At 34.6% G+C, this 19,117-nt stretch overlaps 1 long non-coding RNA gene across 1 annotated transcript; it reads left to right on the plus strand.

The window, feature by feature from the left end:
- Positions 1 to 3,943: 3,943 nt before the first annotated feature.
- On the plus strand, positions 3,944 to 9,747 carry LOC141670935 (uncharacterized). Its single transcript, XR_012554829.1, has 3 exons — positions 3,944 to 4,037; positions 4,114 to 4,217; positions 9,129 to 9,747. It is a non-coding gene; the product is annotated as an uncharacterized LOC141670935 (long non-coding RNA).
- Positions 9,748 to 19,117: the final 9,370 nt, after the last annotated feature.

Here is a 19,117-nt window from a genome sequence, read left to right on the forward strand (position 1 = left end):
ATTTAGGCGGATGAACAGCTAGCATAACCGCCGTTATCCCAAGGGTTTCCCAACAACAAAATGCAGAAGAGACCCAATTTAGGATTCAAAGATATTCGAGTAAGTTTGGAAAAAGATTTCTAATGTATTTTGGAGTTCTAGCTCGAATTCTCTATACTTGAGGCATGTTGGTTTGTTGTGTACTTCCTAGCAACCCTAATGATTTTTGTATTAATTTCAATAGGTGCTCTCAACTTGCATTTGAATCATAATAATAAGAATAATATATTACTTAAGTAATGAATAGGAAAATAAATAATAATCAAATTATCAGAGGGTTATTTCAAATAAAAATTTATAAATATTGGGGAAATGTTATGATCGGTAGCTATACTGGTAGGCGCAAAAGAAAAGAGAAGTAAAAAGGAGAAGGCATCTCGTTACTTCACCCTGTTTGTGGTCAATGACTTTTACATCTGTTCCCGTGTTTCAGCTAGTCCCGCCATACTTGGTAGTTCGAGCAGTGAAGATGGGGAGGCCTAATATGCACACATAGTGAAGTAGCCCACTGGTGCAATATGGAAGATAACCGTAAATTTAGCACCAAATGGGGACATAACTTGTACATGTTCTTCATCTCGGACATCATACATCAGCAATTTGACTTGGTGTTTATGTTGAAGAACATCAAAGTATTTTTTCAATAGTTTTTTCCCGTGTTCCCCTATTTCTATGTGAAAGCATCTTCTGTTCAGCTGGAAGTTCAATATTAAGACGAAATATGTTTTTTGTGGTTACAGTGTGGTTTGTATTTTTGCATCAAATAGCTTGCCTGTTGTTATTTAATTTTTTTGTTTTTTACATCATGCTGCTACTAATCATGACCTAGCTAAGCATAATATTTCAAAATACTACTAGCACCAAAAGTGATATAAATGCAGCCGAAGGTTCTGAGTTCACTTATAATATGTTCTGTGGCTGTGTTCTGTTGTGCTGCACATTTTGGTATGCATATTGAAGCCTGTTCTTTGCTTATATGCATTTTGACGCTTGTTCTTTGGTTTGTGGTTTACTACCAATTTCTTTGGTTGTACTTTTCCACACATATATTCACTAGCTAAGGGGATATTTGTAGGTGGTGCCAATAGAACGATGACATTTTTTTTTGTCCCATCATGGCATTTCTGGCGTGTTTGTTATTCCGAATTGGAACTCAGAAAGCAGCTCAAAAAATAAAGAAGGGGATGTAAACTCTTAATTAAGTCAGCGGAGGGAATATTTCAAAATCATTCATGTTTTCATTATTTAACCTAAATATGTGTTCTCACAATAAATTTGTCCATTTCGAAAGGAAGTGTGGTAATTTATAGAAAAATTTTACCATGCAAAAGCTAAAAAATTGTTGGGCATTCATATTTCATTAGTAGGTGGTGTTTTTTAAATTCTCGGTTTTACTCCTAGATTCAGGAGTTCAGTTCTCTCGTGGCTACGTACTGTCAAAGAAGGCTAGACAGAGATGTGCTAGAACCCACACGTACTCCATACTCTTCCTTGTAAGCATTACCACACATTGTTTACGGAGTGGGATTCTGATGTTTCTCCAGACATGGTACTGAATTCCCAAATCTGAGTTAATCATTTTGGATTTGGTGGCGCCTTTCATTCTTTAGAGGATCGGAATCTAGTGCAGTTGAGTCCAGGTGATGGTTGTGGTGATTTTCTAATTCTAGTTCAGTGTGTAATATTACAGTGTAGTTTATTTGATATCAATCTGAAACCTACCATAGAAGTTAAAGAGAGATTAGTAGATATGTTGAAGTTTTACTGGTTAAAATATCTCTGAGCCGACACATCATTTCTTTGGAAGCAGGACAACTTAGAAGAAGGGTTAATTTTCATTTGATTATGTGTACTTGGAAAGTTTATAATCAATATAATATGTATCATCTGCAGGTGCAAGAGAGAGCATTAGGTGTGATTATTCATTCTGAACAATGTAATCAAGTTATTGCTGGGATTAAGCTGTAGCTCGACGAAGTCCAAGGCAGTAGGTAGATAGCAAATATGGGATCATAACTCTTCCTTATAGTGGCTAACTCTCCCCTTTTTAGGTCCTGGATCGCCCTCTCCTATGAGATTTTCTAATCCCAATGATCTCGAGATGAGGTGGCCGAGTCCGGTTTACCAAGTCTGCATTGACATTGCCTTCTTTCTTGTATCTTGTAGACTGCTCAGCATAAGGCTAAAATATTAGATGTGCTATAAAAGAAGAAAGTCAATTACCTGGGTGAACCATATGGCCCCCAAAAGAATCGCCGTAATCGCTTCAACCTGGACAGATAAATACTTTAAGTCGCTATCTATCCGAAGAACCTAGGTGCCCTACCTATTTATTGCAAAGTAGCTGTCAGAGTCTTGTATGCTTTTAGTAGCTTGTGTCACTGGGTCCGTGGGGAAACCCCTAGGAATTCACATCAGAAACATAGTAAAGTAATAACACAAGGAGAATTAGTAGGAAAATTGAATATCACTTAAATAAGTATTTTAATAATTTTTGATGTTATTTTATTATAAAGACTAATAATAAGTATGGGTTGGTAGTACAGATAAAATTGTAATTATTTATTATTAATGATGGTGAGATGTGCACTCTAGTTTGTTTGGTGGTGCATAATATAACAATGTATGTGGAAGATAAAATAAAAAATATTAATTTTTGTCATACTATATATTTTATTAATGATTGAAGATGTTTTCATTAAGTCACTACATAGGCTTTTATTTGTGGAATGAGATTGCTAGTTTACAAACAACCATTTAACTCTATTAGAAGGATGCCTTTTTAGATGATGGGCTCAAAATAAAATTCATACAGGCTGGGCCCTAAAAATAAATAATATCATACTTATGTGGATTTAAAATTTGTTTAACAAACCCACCAAGTGGTATCAAATATTTAGTTCAACACTCCATAATAATCTCTCATATCCCTCCACTACCCGTCTGGGATAGGCAAGTGGGCTACCCCTGATGGGCTAAAGGCAGAGGCATGTGGGGCTTGGAGTATGAGAGTGGGGATTAAGCAGATTGTTGGGAGTTGCCTCAGTTGTCATACTAATTTTCATAGTGATGTATGATATTTTCATTAGTATCAATTTGTATGATAAACTCCAACTATTTCCACTAGTAATGTGTAGTAAATATATAAATAAGTTGTATATTACAAATATGATTCTACCATAAGTATAATTGAGAGAGATACACAATATATGGTATACATTATCCTTTTTACACAGGATTTTATCTCATATAACTTCTCTCATCTAAGTCTTCATTATTAGTAATGTGCAAATTAATTTTTTTATTTTCAAATTTTTATTTTTAGTATGAGTATACTTTTTAAATTTGTATTATGAGTTATAAAAATCTTTTACGATTTATCACTTTAAAAAATATCTAATAAAATAAATATTAACCAATTATATATTTTTTTTAATTATATAACCGATATCTAATATATATAATTTATTTTATAAACCTATAGTCTAAATTATGTTGACGCGTAATTTGGATATTTATTTTTCAACCACATTATTAAACTAATCAAAACTAAAATTTGATATGTCATATTTATATTTTTTTACATTTTATTTAGGATGTTTATTGTTAATTAGTTTATAATAAAAATATTAAAAGTGTTATATTGCAAATTATATGACATTATATTTATTAAATAACAACGGTGCACTTATAATATGTTCGAAAGATTAAAAAGTGGAACCAAACAATTGTGAAATTTTGACTATGAAATAAAAAATAAATAAAGATATACAACATTAAGAATTTGAAAAAAATCTTAATAAAATTAGTAATTATATAGGAAATTTTCCTATAAAAAGAGTGTTATCTTTTCACAAACCCTAACACTTGACCGACTGTCAGCCGCCCCGATCTATTTCATAGAGACTCAAATTTACACTAAACAGTGATGAACATATTCGAAGATGAAGAAGACAATAAAGAAAACCACCCTCCACATGTAAATCAAGATTGGCACGGTATATTTCTTTACTCCTCCTCTTGAAAAAATAAATAATCATAGTTAATTTTTTTCTAATTAATTGTTTTCTACAGGTATTTCAAGGGGATTGGTTATGATACATCAGTACATGATAAAAATTAGAGTGAGAGAGGATGGGTGTAGAGGATTCCACCATTACATGCCTTCTCTAAACGCGGTGTGTGGTTATAATTCATTTTCTTATTATTCTATTATATTGATGACATGATTAATAGACAATACTAATTTACATTTTTTTAGTAATATTGAATGACAAATAGTTTCAATAAGGACATCTAACTTTCATGATGCATATGCCATTAATTATACTTAAAAATAATTAAATGATATAGTTTATGTGTTTAGAAACTTGAGATTTTGTGCAGGAGGATGTAGGTCAATTATGTGTGATGCTGGGATTATATTAGATTGACTTAGTGGCTTATATTAGTTTATAGCTTTAATTTTAAAAGTTGTTTGTATTTCGATCATCTCCCTAGCTATATATATATATATCATGTTATAAATGATGTAAAACTTAATGCTAAATTAAAATTTCTATTTTTTTGAGTTGGTTTTCAACAACATAGTGCATATTTCTTGTTTATACTCAATGGCAGGATGTATACAAATATATATATAAGCTGTGTATTGTAAAACTTAGAAAAACAAAGACTTGCGTGTAAGTTGTTTTTATTGATTTGAAGCGTACAATATAAATAGATAGCTGATAGAATATGCAGCTAAAAACAAGGACCATTAAACAACTAACTCTTCTAATGCAGTTCTACTTCTACGTGTCTACATATGCCATTTCTAAAACTTCTCCACGACTATGCATACTAATTCAACATGCACATACTTTAATTATTTTAAAAACAATCTATAAGTTTCAAAATAATTCCAACAATCACCCCCTTAGTTTTGAAACTTATTTAGGCAACTCCATTACTCCCAGTAATCTGCGCATTCTTTCAAATTGGATAGTAGTGAGAGCTTTGGTCAGGCAATCTGCTCGTTGCATATCACTACTCACATGCTTGACACTGATCTCCTTTCTCTCAACACATTCTCGAATATAATGGTAGCGTTTGTCTATATGTTTACTACGCCCATGAAATGTACAAGATTACTGGACCCATATCTTCACCTGTTAGCTTGCTCAGCAGATTCCTCAGCCAAACAGCTTGACAAGCTGATGTCGTCCCTGCCATAAACTCTGCCTCGCACGAAGACAAGGCCACACACCTTTGTTACTGTGAGACCCATGTGATGAGGTTATCGTTTAAGTAAAATACCATTCCTCTTGTACTCTTCCTGTCATCTGTTTGTCCTCCAAAATCGCTATTCGAGTATCCTGTAAGCATATTGTTTCCAATATCCCTCGAATAAACCACGCCGTAGTTAATTGTACCCTTGACGTACCTGAGTATACACTTTACAGCATTCATATGAAGAACTGTGCGCTTTTCCATGAAACGGCTGACTATCCCCACAGCATAGCCATGTCGAGACATGTATGCACAAGGTAGCGAAGTCCTCCAACCAAGCTTTTGTATTCTGTTGGATCCACCAGTTTCCCGCCTTCGTCCTTAGTCAAATGCTCCTTCGGATCCATAGGATATTTAGTGGGGTTAAAAGCTTGCATTCCAGCCTTCTCCAATATTTTCTTTGTGTAAGCTGACTGTTTTAGCTCTATACAGTCCTTCATTTGTTGAACCTCCATTCCCAGATAGTACGACAACCTCCCCAAATCATTCATTTCGAACCAATCATTCATCTGTTGTTTAAATTCATTTAGTACCTGTTATTAAGAGATCGTCTACATAGACAACAACAATGAGAGCTTCAACACCATTACTCCTGATGTACAATGCATGCTCATATGGGTACCTTGAAAAACCTAGATTCTCAAAATACTTGTTTAGTTTAGCATACCAGACACGTGGTGCTTGACGCAGACCATAAAGAGCCTTAATCAATCTATACACCAAGTGTTCTTGACCTTCTTTAATAAAGCCTTAAGGTTGAGCAACATAAACTTCTTTCTAAATTTCTCTATTTAAAAATGTTGTTTTGACATCCAAGTGGTGAATCTGCCAATCGGTCTTGGTAGCCAATGCCAACAGAAAGCGAACAGTCTTGAGCCTGCTGACCGGAGCAAAAATTTCGTCAAAGTCCACCCCTGCTCTTGTACGTATCTTTTGCAGACGAGCCTTGTTTTGTATTTTATTATTTCCCCATTAGCATTCCTCTTCAGCTTGTATATCCATTTCAGGCCTATTACCTTGCGATAAGCCGTTAATTCTGTCAGTGTCCATGTCTTATTCTGCTCAATAGACTCCATTTCGCTCAGCATTGCTATAACTCATTAGCTCATCAATTCCCATCAATAGAAGCTCATCATCGAGCTTAATTTCCTATGTCTCATTTTAAATATCAGCAAGAGATTTGTAACGTCGCGGTTTACTGCTACTGTCCGAGCTTGTAGACTCTGAATGGTCTATGTTTACTGACATCTGTGGTGTCATGGGCATGCTCCCTTTTGTCGATGGAGTCATTGCTTCATTTTCAGACTCCATACTCGTTTGTTGTGATTGAAAGCTTTCTTCTCCCCCTTTGAATAACAGTTTCTTCACTATTCTGAACATTAGGGCCAACTACAACAAACGTGGTCTGTTGATCACGATTTTCCTCTCTATGCTGATCCCATGGCCATGTTTTCCTTTCCTCGAACGCCACATCCCTATTTACAAATATCTTATTGCTTTGAGGATCAAGCAAGCGATATGCCTTTGTTCCTGGTTCATTGCCTTTGTTCGTGGTTCATTTCCAAGATGTATCACTGGTTTGCTCCTGTCATCCAACTTCTTAGTGTGTACCCCTGGGATTTTCATATAAGCCATAAATCCAAAGACACGTACATGGCCTATGTTTGGTTTATCTCCTTTCCATGCCTCATATAGAGTCCTTCCAGTTAGAGATCGCGTGGGTAACCTGTCGAGAATATACATGGAGTGTCTCACAGCTTCTCCCCATAACGTCAAAGGTAGATTCATTTATTTCATCATACTTCTAGCCATTGCAACCACTGTCCTATTTCTTCGTTCCATCACCCCATTCTGTTGTGGAGAGTAGGGAGCTTTGTAGTGTCTTTCTATTCCGCTTTCCTCACATAATGTTGTAAAATCTTGAGAACAAAATTTTACTACACGATCAGTTCTGAGAGTCTTTACTCGCTTGTCTGTTCCATTTTCAACATGTGCTTTGAACTTCTTAAATGCATTAAGGGCTTCATCCTTACTTTTTAGAGTATATGACCACATTATTCGACTGAAATCGTCCACCAAAAGAAGAAAATACCTGTTGCCACCAGTTGTTGCCGGAGATATCGGACCACAAAGATCACCATGCACCAATTCAAGCACTTGTTTCGCACAGAATTTGCTTTGAGATGGGAACGATTTTCTGACCTGTTTGGACATCGAACAATCTGTGCACATAGTCTTTGGATTCTCAAACTTCGGCAACCCATGCACCATTTGTGTAGAATGCATAAGTGTCAAAGCTTGAAAATTCATGTGGCCAGTGAATGCCATAACCAAGGTAATTCACCTGTCTTAGAGATTAACAATGCAGGCTTACTGGTTTCTATAGTTATTTTATAAAATCTATTAGGGGATCTTTTCACCTTCATAAGTCGTTTTCTTGATTTTTCAAACACCCACAAGTACTCACCATTTAAGACGACTTTGTTTCCAACTTCAGACAATTCTCCAAGACTAATTATGTTATTGCAAAGCAAATGGATATAATTTACCTCTTTGAGGGTGTGTTCTTCCCCATTTTTGCATGCAAAGACCACATGGCTTTTCCCCTTTATTTCAACTGGTGAGCCATTTCCAAACTTCACTTGCCCAGTTACTCCCTCGTCAAGTTCTCTAAACTTTGATCGTAATCCCGTCACTTGATTACTCGCACCATTATCCAAATACCACAGGTTTGAATCAGCACGTTCACCATCGTGCACAAGTTTTGGTACAACCTTTTCTTCATTTAGCAACACCATTTCTTCCCCTTGTTTACTGTGTTTGGCCAATAAGAGTGCTAGCTCGTCATCCTTGATTTGTGCCATGTTTATTTCTTACTTTTGTTCCTTTTCTCTCCGGGTTTTTCGACACTCTGCAGCGAAGTAACCATATATGCCGCGTAACCCACGTCCACCTTCCTTTCAACGATTTCTTTGGCTGGACGACCCCTCTGCACCTCCTCTGCTATTCCGTTTGATCCACTCCTCCCTAGTCAACAGAAGTTTTCCATCACTGTTTTCCCATTTTATTTGTAAAAGTTTGGAGATTGTAATATGAGTTTATACCTCTTTTTTCATCTTCAATTCATGATACAGTTTATTTGACCAGTTTCCGAGAAATTATTTTTAGCCAATGTTGGCTATTGATATTCCTTCCCATAAACTATATTGGCTATTGATATGCCTTCCTAGAAACTATATGCAGTAACAGGTTTCGACCATATTGATTTTCTTTTAGAAACATTGTCTAAGGATTTTTTTCACAAATAAATATGTACATATGTACTTATGCTAGATATTAATTAGATATCAGAGATATTAATAGGATTATTTTGGATATCTATCAAGTTGGACTTTTCAAAATTTAAATTTCATGAAATATGCTGTTATTAAATATTAAAGTAAAAATAAGTTGGGAAAAAGATTTTTAATGTATTTTGGAGTTCTAGCTCGAATTCTCTATACTCGAGGCATGTTGGTTTGTTGTGTACTTCCTAGAAACCCTATGATTTTTGTATTAATTTCAATAGGTTATCTGAAGTTGCATTTGAATCATAATAATGAAAATATTATATTACTTAAGTAATGAAAAGGAAAATAAATAATAATCAGATTATCAGACGGTTATTTCAAATGAAAATTGATAAATATTGGGGAAATGTTATGATGGGTAGCTATACTGGTAGGCGCAAAAAGAAAAGAGAAGTAAAAAGGAGAAGACATCTTGTTACTTCACCCTGTTTTTGGTCAATGACTTTCACATCTGTACTTGTGTTTCAGCTAGTCCAGCAATACTTGGTAGTTCGAGCAGTGAAGATGGGGAGGCCTAATATGCACACAGAGTGGAGTAGCCCACTGGTGCATTCTAGAAGATAACCGTAAATTTAGCACCAAATCGGGGCATAACTTGTGCATGTTCTTCATCTCGGATTCCATCATACTCAGCAATTTGACTTGGTGTTTATGTTAAAAACATCAAAGTACTTTTTAATAGTTTTTTAATAGTTTTTAATAGTTTTTTTCCATTGTGAAAGCATCTTCTGTTCAGCTGGAGGTTCAATATTAAGACGATATATGCACACAGAGTGGAGTAGCCCACTGGTGCATTCTAGAAGATAACCGTAAATTTAGCTCCAAATCGGGGCATAACTTGTGCATGTTCTTCATCTCAGATTCCATCATACTCAGCAATTTGACTTGGTGTTTATGTTAAAAAATATCAAAGTACTTTTTAATAGTTTTTTCCCCTGTTCCCCTATTCCCATGCGAAAGCATCTTCTGTTCAGCTGGAGGTTCAATATTAAGACGATATTTGTTTTTTGTGTTTACAGTGGTTTGTATATTTGCATCATATAGCTTGCCTGTTTTTGTGATTTAATTTTAATCCTTTTCACATCATGCTGCTACTAATCATGACCTAGCTAAGCATAATATTTCAAAAACTACTAGCACCAAAAGTGATATAAATGAAGCCGAAGGTTCTGAGTTCACTTATAATATGTTATGAGGCTGTGTTCTGCTGTGCTGCACATTCTGGTATGCATATTGAAGCCTGTTCTTTGCTTATATGCATTTTGACGCTTGTTCTTTGCTTTGTGCTTTACTACGAATTTCTTTGGTTGTACTTTTCCACCGATATATTCACTAGCTAAGGGGATATATGTAGGTTGTGCCAATAGAACGATGACATTTTTTTTGTGCCATCATGGCATTTCTGGCGTGTTTGTTGTTCTGAATTGGAACTCCGATAGCAGCTCAAAAAATAAAGAAGGGGATGGAAACACTTAAATAAGTCAGCGAAGGGAATATTTCAAAATCATTCATGTTTTCATTATTTAAAGTAAATATGTGTTCTCACAAAATTCGTCCATTTCGAAAAGAACTGGTAATTTATGGAAAAATTTTACCACGCAAAAGCTAAAAAATGGTTGGGCAATCATATTTCATTAGTATGTTGTGTTTTTTTAAATTCTCGGCTGTACTCCTAGATTCAGGAGTTCAGTTCTCTCGTGGCTACGAACGTGTGAAAAAAGGCTAGACAGAGATGTGCTAGAAGAAGCCACAAGTACTCCTTACTCTTCCTTGTAAGCATTACCACACATTGTTTACAGAGTGGGATTCTGATGTTTCTCCAGACATGGTGGTACTGAATTCCCAAATCTCAGTAAAGCATTTTGGATTTGGTGGGGCCTTTCATTCTTTAGAGGATCGGAATCTAATGCAGTTGAGTCCAGGTGATGGTTGTGGTGATTTTCTAATTCTAGTTCAGTGTGTAATATTACTGTGTAGTTTATTTGATATCAATTTGGAACCTACAATAGAAGTTAAAGACAGATTAGTAGATATGTTGAAGTTTTACTGTTTAAAATATCTCTGAGCCGACACATCATTTCTTTGGAAGCAGGACAACTGAGAAGAAGGGTTGATTTTCTTTTGATTATGTGTACTTTGTATGTTTATAATCAATATAATATGTATCATCTGCAGGTGCAAGAGAGAGCATTAGGTGAGATTATTCATTCTGAACAATGTAATCAAGTTATTGCTGGGATTAAGCTGTAGCTTGACGAAGTCCAAGGCAGTGGGTAGATAACAGATATGGATTCGTAACTCTTCCTTAGTGGCTAACTCTCCCCTTGCTAGGTCCTGGATCGCCCTCTCCTATGAGCTTTTCTAATCCCGTTGATCTCGAGATGAGATGGCCGAGTCCGGTTCACCTTGTAGACTGCTCAGCCTAAGGCTAAAGGATAAAATGTGCTATAAAAGAAGAAAGTCAATTACCGGGTGAACCATATGGCCCCCAAAACAACCCCGGTAATCACTTCAACCTGGACAGATAAACACTTTAAGTCCCTATCTATCCCAAGAACCTAGGTGCCCTACCTATTTATTACAAAGTAGCTGTCAGAGTCTTGTATGCTATAAGTAGCTTATGTATGCTCCTAGCTCCCTTCGGCTACAGAATAAGAGTTGGGTGGTTGGTGTGTCACTGGGTCGGTGGGGAAACCCCTAGAAGGGGGGACGAGCAGCCGAATCCACATCAGAAACTTAGCAAATACAAGTATTGTACACTTCTAGTTGCTGGATTCACAATTTTAAAAACCAGATGCAGAGGATTGTTTTTTACTTTTTTATTTTTGAACAAGGCAAATGAAAACATGTATTTTATTGATTAATAATTAGTATTACATTTAATCTTATAGTCAAAATTAACAATAATATCCAACATAACCACTTCCTTTTTTTTTCTTTATTGTTTGCTTCTCATTTTTTGAACAATAAGCTTTTTCATTTGTCTTATTTTTGTCAAATATTCGGATTCTATTAAAGAAAAATTAGGTATCAAATTATTTTACACACATCCTGGACCAGGGACTGGATCGAATAAACCTAGTAAAAACAATTTGGATACTGCGACAACCAGGTAATACACAGAATGCGCTACTCTTCTGTCTTCCATGTCTGCTCAACCCATGATCATGAACCTCTATATATATAATGTTATATCAGGGTGACAGGGCCTAAAGGTTTTGAAGAGATGGATGATAACAATGAGGAAATCATGGGAGGAGGCTTATCACTTGTGGCACCCAACAATATTTCCAAAAAACAATCTCACACAACTCAAATAATATAACTTTAGTATAAATAGACAATAATAACTTGTTGACTCCATTATATAATAAAATTAAACAAAACTTGAAGAAGATTATATAATTATGTGTTATCCTAATAAAGTAAATAATGTAAATGTTGGGTTTTCAGAACCTTTTATATTGCTTCCAAATAGGTTCCTAGCCCTTCTAAGTAGATATCTAGCTCTGCTACATGTATTCACCAAAAAATCTATCTATACTATACTATTATAGGCAATTTGGTAGTTGGTTGGTTGTTTGGTACAGTTATTTGGTACCCTAAATAACACCCTAAATAACAACGGTCAGATTTAAAGACATATAGATGGGAACCGTTGGATATAATAATAAAAAATATTATATTAATATTTAAACTGCTCTCATAGGTTGAGGGTTCGAATTCCGTTAACAACATATTAAATTTAAACTTTATATCTTTATTTTTAATAGTTTCTACAGGTTAAAGGTTTGAGTCCCGTAAATAACATATTATATATTATATTATTTATTTTCAGTCAAGTCTCAAATTATCATAAAACATAAATTATTATAACGTATTATGTTCTTAAATTTATTTTTCAATTATTGAAAATTTATATTAATATATCAATAATTTTAAGATAAAACATATTATTAAAAATTACTCGAGTGTTAAAAGCAATCCGTGTATCGCTCAGAGTTCAGACTAGTATATATATATGGGCTACTCTAATAGAAACCAATTTTGGAATAAAAACTAGATTTCAAGTAATATTTTATTTTAAATTATTTTGAAATATATCACATATGGTATGCAAATCGATCGTTGAGAGGTGGAGAAAAATACAGTGAAGTCGGATTTTAAAACAAATTACCGTTTGACGTTAAAAATCAAATAAAAATCGGAGAAAAAAAGCTGAGATTGTGTGTGGGAGGGTACATATTAGTTCGGTGTGGTGCTTTTAGGGGGCTATTAAGGCAGATTGATCTAATGGCTTAGATTAGTTTCTAGTTTCTATTTTAACTTTAGTTTCTATTTGATCATTTGCCTATTATATATATGTGTGTGCTTACACTTATAAAATAACCCATGAACTCCCTAAAATGACACGACCAAGTTTCTTCGAGTGAATATCACACGTGCGTGTGATAACCTCACACAGAACATATAATGTAATTTCTATATCAATAATTATAATCTCTTGGATCCTATATATAATAATATTAGCACTTCCTTATCAAATAAAACAATTTTTTTCTAATATCGTAATCAGCTAATATTCTAATAAAATAGATAATTTGTCTTAGAAACTTCTAAATATTAGGCTTGCAGAGTCTTTTATTTTGGTTCCAAATCGTCTCAAGAATTTTAGAAATATGTCAAGTACTAGTAGGAGTATATGAGTCTTTTGTTTTGCTTCCAAAAGTTTCTTCGAGACTTTACACATATGTCTAGTACTAGTAGGAGTATATTTATTACATATTTTGACGAATAAATGTGTCTACACTTACAAAATGAGGCGCATCTTGATGGAAAAGCTATAGACTCCCCAAAATGATACGACCAAGTTTCATGAGGAAAATATCATATATGACCATGTTAGTAATCTTTCGAACTAAAAAATGCAACCAAGGAGAAATTTATCAAAAAAACCATTTTTTGAGCAATATCATTGACTTTATTAGCATAGGACATATGAAATACCGGAAGCTTAACTTGTTTATTACATAACCCCAAGGCTATGTGACACTCTAGATTAACTTTTGCTTTTAATTTGTTTTCAATTACTTATAGTGGATGTTGGGGTTAAACTGTATACATATTTTCTACCACTATGTGTCTCTTTGAAAGAATATTTTGGTTGAGGAACATGACAATTAAATATTATGTCTAATAATAATATTGTGAGTACTTGATTGTTGGCGTTGAACATGGTACAAAAAATACTTCATTCCTTGAACTGATTACTTTAATATTAATCCTCTTCATATCATGCTTAACTATATGTGCAATATGGATAAAATACTTTATAAAAAACATCTTCTTTTATTTTTAGTTTTCTTGTGGTCTCGATCACCAATCCTTAACTTTTTATTTGTTGAGGTCTAATTATAGGATTCTTGCTTAGCAAAAGTAAATAAATTATAGGATGCCTGATAAGTGCTCGAAAAAGTTTCGAATAACTTATTTTCACAATAAAGTTTTTGGCAGGGTTTGAAAATATATCTTGTGAAGGTAACAACTTTTTCGGGAGAGGTAATTACAGGGGCATAAAGGTGAGGTAACTATCAGCGAAGTAATTGATTCATCATTGATTATGTATAAAAAATAGTGGCTCTGATACCAATTGACGGGGGATGCAGATTTGGAAAAACTAGGATTTATGATGTTAAAACTCTCGCAAGGTTTTTTCCATTTAAATCAATATTTTTTCTTAAAAATAAATTTAAAGAATTACAATAATAAAAAGCCCATAATTTAATTTGAATAAATTAATTTAACTTTTACTTCAAAAGATGATTTTTAAAATCTCAAGATGATGAGTAGCATCCTTGCAAACCGGTCCCGAGATGTTCACGGACAGCTCTACTCAACTTATATTTGTAAATTACCTTTTTGTTGATTCTTAATTTTATATGAAACTTGTTGACAACTTTTTTTTAAGGAAAAAGACAACGTTGTGGATGGAAATATGAAAAGTTTTACTTTTTACCTTATTGCGAATAAAGTTAGCGGGTGATTGAGAATGTGTTAACTCTGTTAGTTGTTTAATATTGGAGATTTTTTTCATTTAATTGTGGTAGCGTGTTATTATCAACAACTACAAATTGATTAAATGTATTTTTTAATAATTAGGATTAGAATCAAGGATTTCATATATAAAATTAAATGTAATCTTAATAATTTTTAGACTTTGATCAACTATTTAAATTAATTTTTTTTGCTAAAATGAATTGTTATCCAACCAATGTTCGGCGTGCATTTGGGAAATCCTTGGTTTAGTTGTTGAGCACATAGTTTTCATGCAAACCTTCTTCTTTTGTTATTTTTTCCATGTTCAATTTTTAATTCTTTTTTGGCATTTAATAGCATAGACTTTCAAAACATAACTACATAAAATTCTAATACTGTTTAGGATACAGTTATATCTTTTACGTCTCACCAACTTTTAAATAATAAATTGACAAAGCAAGATGACCTCAAAATAATACCTATAATAATGCATCCTCAATTGTACAAAAGTTAGTGTTCCTTTTTTCATTCCCTTCATTTCTACTCTTCCGCACAACAATGTGAGTAGATTTTTCTGTGGCCATGTCTTCAAAATATATTTGGTAAGTAATGTTTCACCTTGTTTAATGTTCTTTTTGACATTTGATGACTTATTTCTCTGAATGGTGCTTCTTTTGTTTAGTCCTGAATTGATTATAATCTAAAAATACCTAATTTGTAGCATTTGTTTCTTCTTTCGTAAGCGTTGTACGAATATTGTTAATTCATCCTTGGCTACCAATATCCAAATTATGTTTCTTTATAAATTTATCTAGATCTATATAGAATATATATGGTAAAATGTTTAAAAGGAACAAGTTAATATGGTTTGAGCATGTAGTGGACAATTGACATATATTACTTTTATGATTATTGTTAAAATGCAATTAAATGGCTCCAAAAGTTTAAGTGTCATGTAAATATATTATATTACAAAAACATAGCAAAAATAATTTTAACCATGTGATTTGACAGGATTTTGCTCTCTTGGTATATGAAAAACAATGAGATTAAGAAGGTATTACGTTGAGGGAAATAAATAACGTGCCTCTGTTGTTATTGCTGAATAATTACGAATCTTGTTTTTTAAATTTCTTGCCAAGTTATTTTGTCTTATGGATTATTTTCTTACGAAAATATATAAAGTAACCTCTGTTTATCTTTGTAGTTTTTGCATATGTGTATTAATTTAATAATAATAGCAATAATAATAATAATAATAATAATAATAATAATAATAATAACAATTTTAATTTGTTTGCATAATTATATTAATATTAATATTTTATTGCTATAGGTGTGATGCAAGAATCATTTAGTAGTTGTTAGGGTTATAATTCAATATATTGTAGTGACAAACTCCTTACTAGTTACTAGGTTATCATGTATATTTTTATAGACATTTAATACGAACAACCAAAAAACCCTCGTATATATTTGCTAATTATCTTATAAATAAACCATCTCAGCTCTTATTGTATATAGTTATTATATTGTTAATTGTTTTTATGTTGGAGAATGGTTTCTTGGTTTTAATTTTGTTGGTAATTTATGTTCCTCGGTATGGAATGATGTATAAGCTAAAACTCTTATATAGAATTTTTTCGGTAGAAATATCAGTAACTGTAAAAGTCTAACTCAAAATATAAGGTTTAGCTTGTTCTTTCAAGCTTGATTGTTAGATAATTTTTTTTAATCTAAACATTATTTAGAAATAATTAGAGTTGTTATGTAGCTATAATATAGTTGATTTGATTTAGTCAGGATAGTTATTAGAGGTGGTAGAGAAAAATAAGGAAGTGCATTCAAGATAGGAGTTTGTTCCTATTTTGTAGCAGTAGTTGATAGGATTTCTATAATTATGCTTTGTAACTGTTATTGAAGAACTTAACGTGAGAAAACATTGTTCCAAGCAACAAAAACAGTGTGTGTGTTGACATTAGTGCTACATCTGGTATCAGAGCTTCAGCGATCAGCTAGAAGACGTGCTCAACAATTCGCCATGGAAATAAAAAAACCTAAGGAGACTTCGTTTGGTGTGAGTTATCCAATGCTTACAAAGACTAATTATGCTGCGTGGTCTCTCAAAATGAGAGTATTCATGCAAGCATACAGGGAGTGAGAGGCGATCGAACCAAAGGGAGAGAAGGCTGTGATCGATGATAAAATGGACAAGAAGGCTTTGGCTGTCATGTACCAAGGCATTCTAGAGGAGATTTTACTCGCTTTGGTTGAGAAGAAAACGTCGAATGATGCTTGGAACGCCATCAAAATAATGAGCTTGGGAGCTGACATAGTAAAGGCAGCAAAGTCTCAAACACTGAAGGGTGAATTCGAAGCCCTGAGCATGAAGGAAAGTGAGTCGCTAGATGATTTCTATTTGAAATTACACTGTCTGGTAACAAACATAAGGGCACTAGGTGAGACGATGGAAGAAAGTTATGTGGTTAAGAAGCTTCTAAGAGCTGTTCCTTCGCGATTTCTCCATATTGCATAAGCGATCGAGCTATTTGGAAAATTAGAAGAGATGTCAGTAGAAGAGGTGGTGGGCTCGTTAAAAGCCCATGAGGAACGTGTTCGAGGCCAAACAGACACAGGGGCAGGCCAAGGACAACTTCTGTTGACTGAAGAGGAATGGAAGCAAAGAGAAAACCAAGAGGATAAATTACTGTTGACTCCTGAAGAATGGATGAAACGAAACAACAAAGGAGGGAACGAGTACAAGGGCAATGAACCAGCTCGTGGGATACGTGACAGGAGCAAAGTACGTTACTTCAATTGCCAGGGACTTGGGCATTTCGCTGCAGAGTGCAGGAAACCTCGTCGTGACAGAGAGATGGGTAAGGAGGTAAACCTGTCACAAATACAAGGAGATGAGCCGGCCTTGTTGGTGGCCGAAATCGAGAATGAGGATAAAGTTAGCATATTGGTAAAGGAAGGAAATGTGTTCCCAAAGCTATGAGCAAAGGGCGAGTCACAAAGACGATCACAAGTGTGGTACCTCGACAATGGGCCAGCAACCACATGACTGGCGAAGAAGGGAAATTCAAAACTTTGGACAAAAGCGTGACAGGACAGGTTAAATTTGGTGATGGGTTTGTGGTGTACATAAGAGGGAAGGGAGATATCTTATTCAAGTGTAAGAATGGGGAAGACAGAGTGTTCACAGACGTCTTCTTCATACCCGACCTTTGCAACAACATAATAAGCTTGGGACAATTGTCCGAGGGTGGAAATAAAATTGTGATGGACGGAGAGTACATGTGGGTCTATGCACAAAGTGGGAGAACATTAATGAAGGTGAAAAAGTATGAGAATCGCTTATATAAAATTAGCCTTGAAGACAATGGCCCTATGTGTTTGATGGTAAAAACAGAGCAGGAGACATGGTTGTGGCATAATCGCCTTGGCCACGTGAACATTCAGGCCCTTGAATTAATGTCAAGGGAGAAGATGGCTAGAGGGATTCCAAAGCTCGTTCAACCAACTAGGAGATGTGAGGGATGTCTGATGTCAAAGCAACCCAGGAGCCCATTCCCATCTAGTACAACGTTTAAAGTCGAAAAGAAGCTAGAGCTGGTGTATGCACACCTGTGCGGACCCATCACGCCCACTACACCAGGAGGTAACCGTTATTTTCTATTATTTGTAGATGACTTTAGTAGAAGGATGTTGGTGTATTTGTTGAAGGAGAAGAGTAGTGCATTTGATGCGTTTAAGAAATTCAAGTCGTTGGTTGAAAATAGAAGTGAGTTGAAAATCAAAATGTTAAGAACGGATCGAGGAGGAGAGTTTTGCTCAAAAGAGTTTAACTCGTTTTATGAGGACTCAGGGATTGAACGCCAATATACCGCCCCATACACCCCGCAACAAAACGAGGTGGTTGAAAGGAGGAATAGAACAGTAGCAGCCATGGTCAGAAGTTTCATCAAGGAATCATAACTACCGCCGTGGATGTGGGGTGAGGCTGTAAGGCACTCAATTTATGTACTAAACAGACTTCCAACTCGAGTGCTGGAGGGAAAAATGCCATATGAGACATGGAGTGGAAGGATGCCAGATTTAAGTCATTTAAGTGTGTTTGGTTGCTGCGTGTACATGAAAATACCAACTGTGAACGTCAAGAAATTAGACGATCGAAGTCGAAGGATGATTTACCTTGGAAGAGAGCCAGGGACTAAGGGAAATAGGCTTTATGACCCCATGATAGGATCAATGCATAAAAGCAGGGATGTAGTATTCTTTGAGGACGAGTTTTAGTCATGGGAAAAAGCTGAAACCACTGAAATTTTAATTTCAGGACAAGTATTGGAGGTTGAAGAAACACCAGTGGTTGAACATCGCGACACAACAGAACAGGAGGAGAGGACACCTGTTCAAAT

Source organism: Apium graveolens, chromosome 7 (genome assembly GCF_009905375.1).
Source record: "Apium graveolens cultivar Ventura chromosome 7, ASM990537v1, whole genome shotgun sequence".
NCBI lineage: Eukaryota > Viridiplantae > Streptophyta > Magnoliopsida > Apiales > Apiaceae > Apium > Apium graveolens.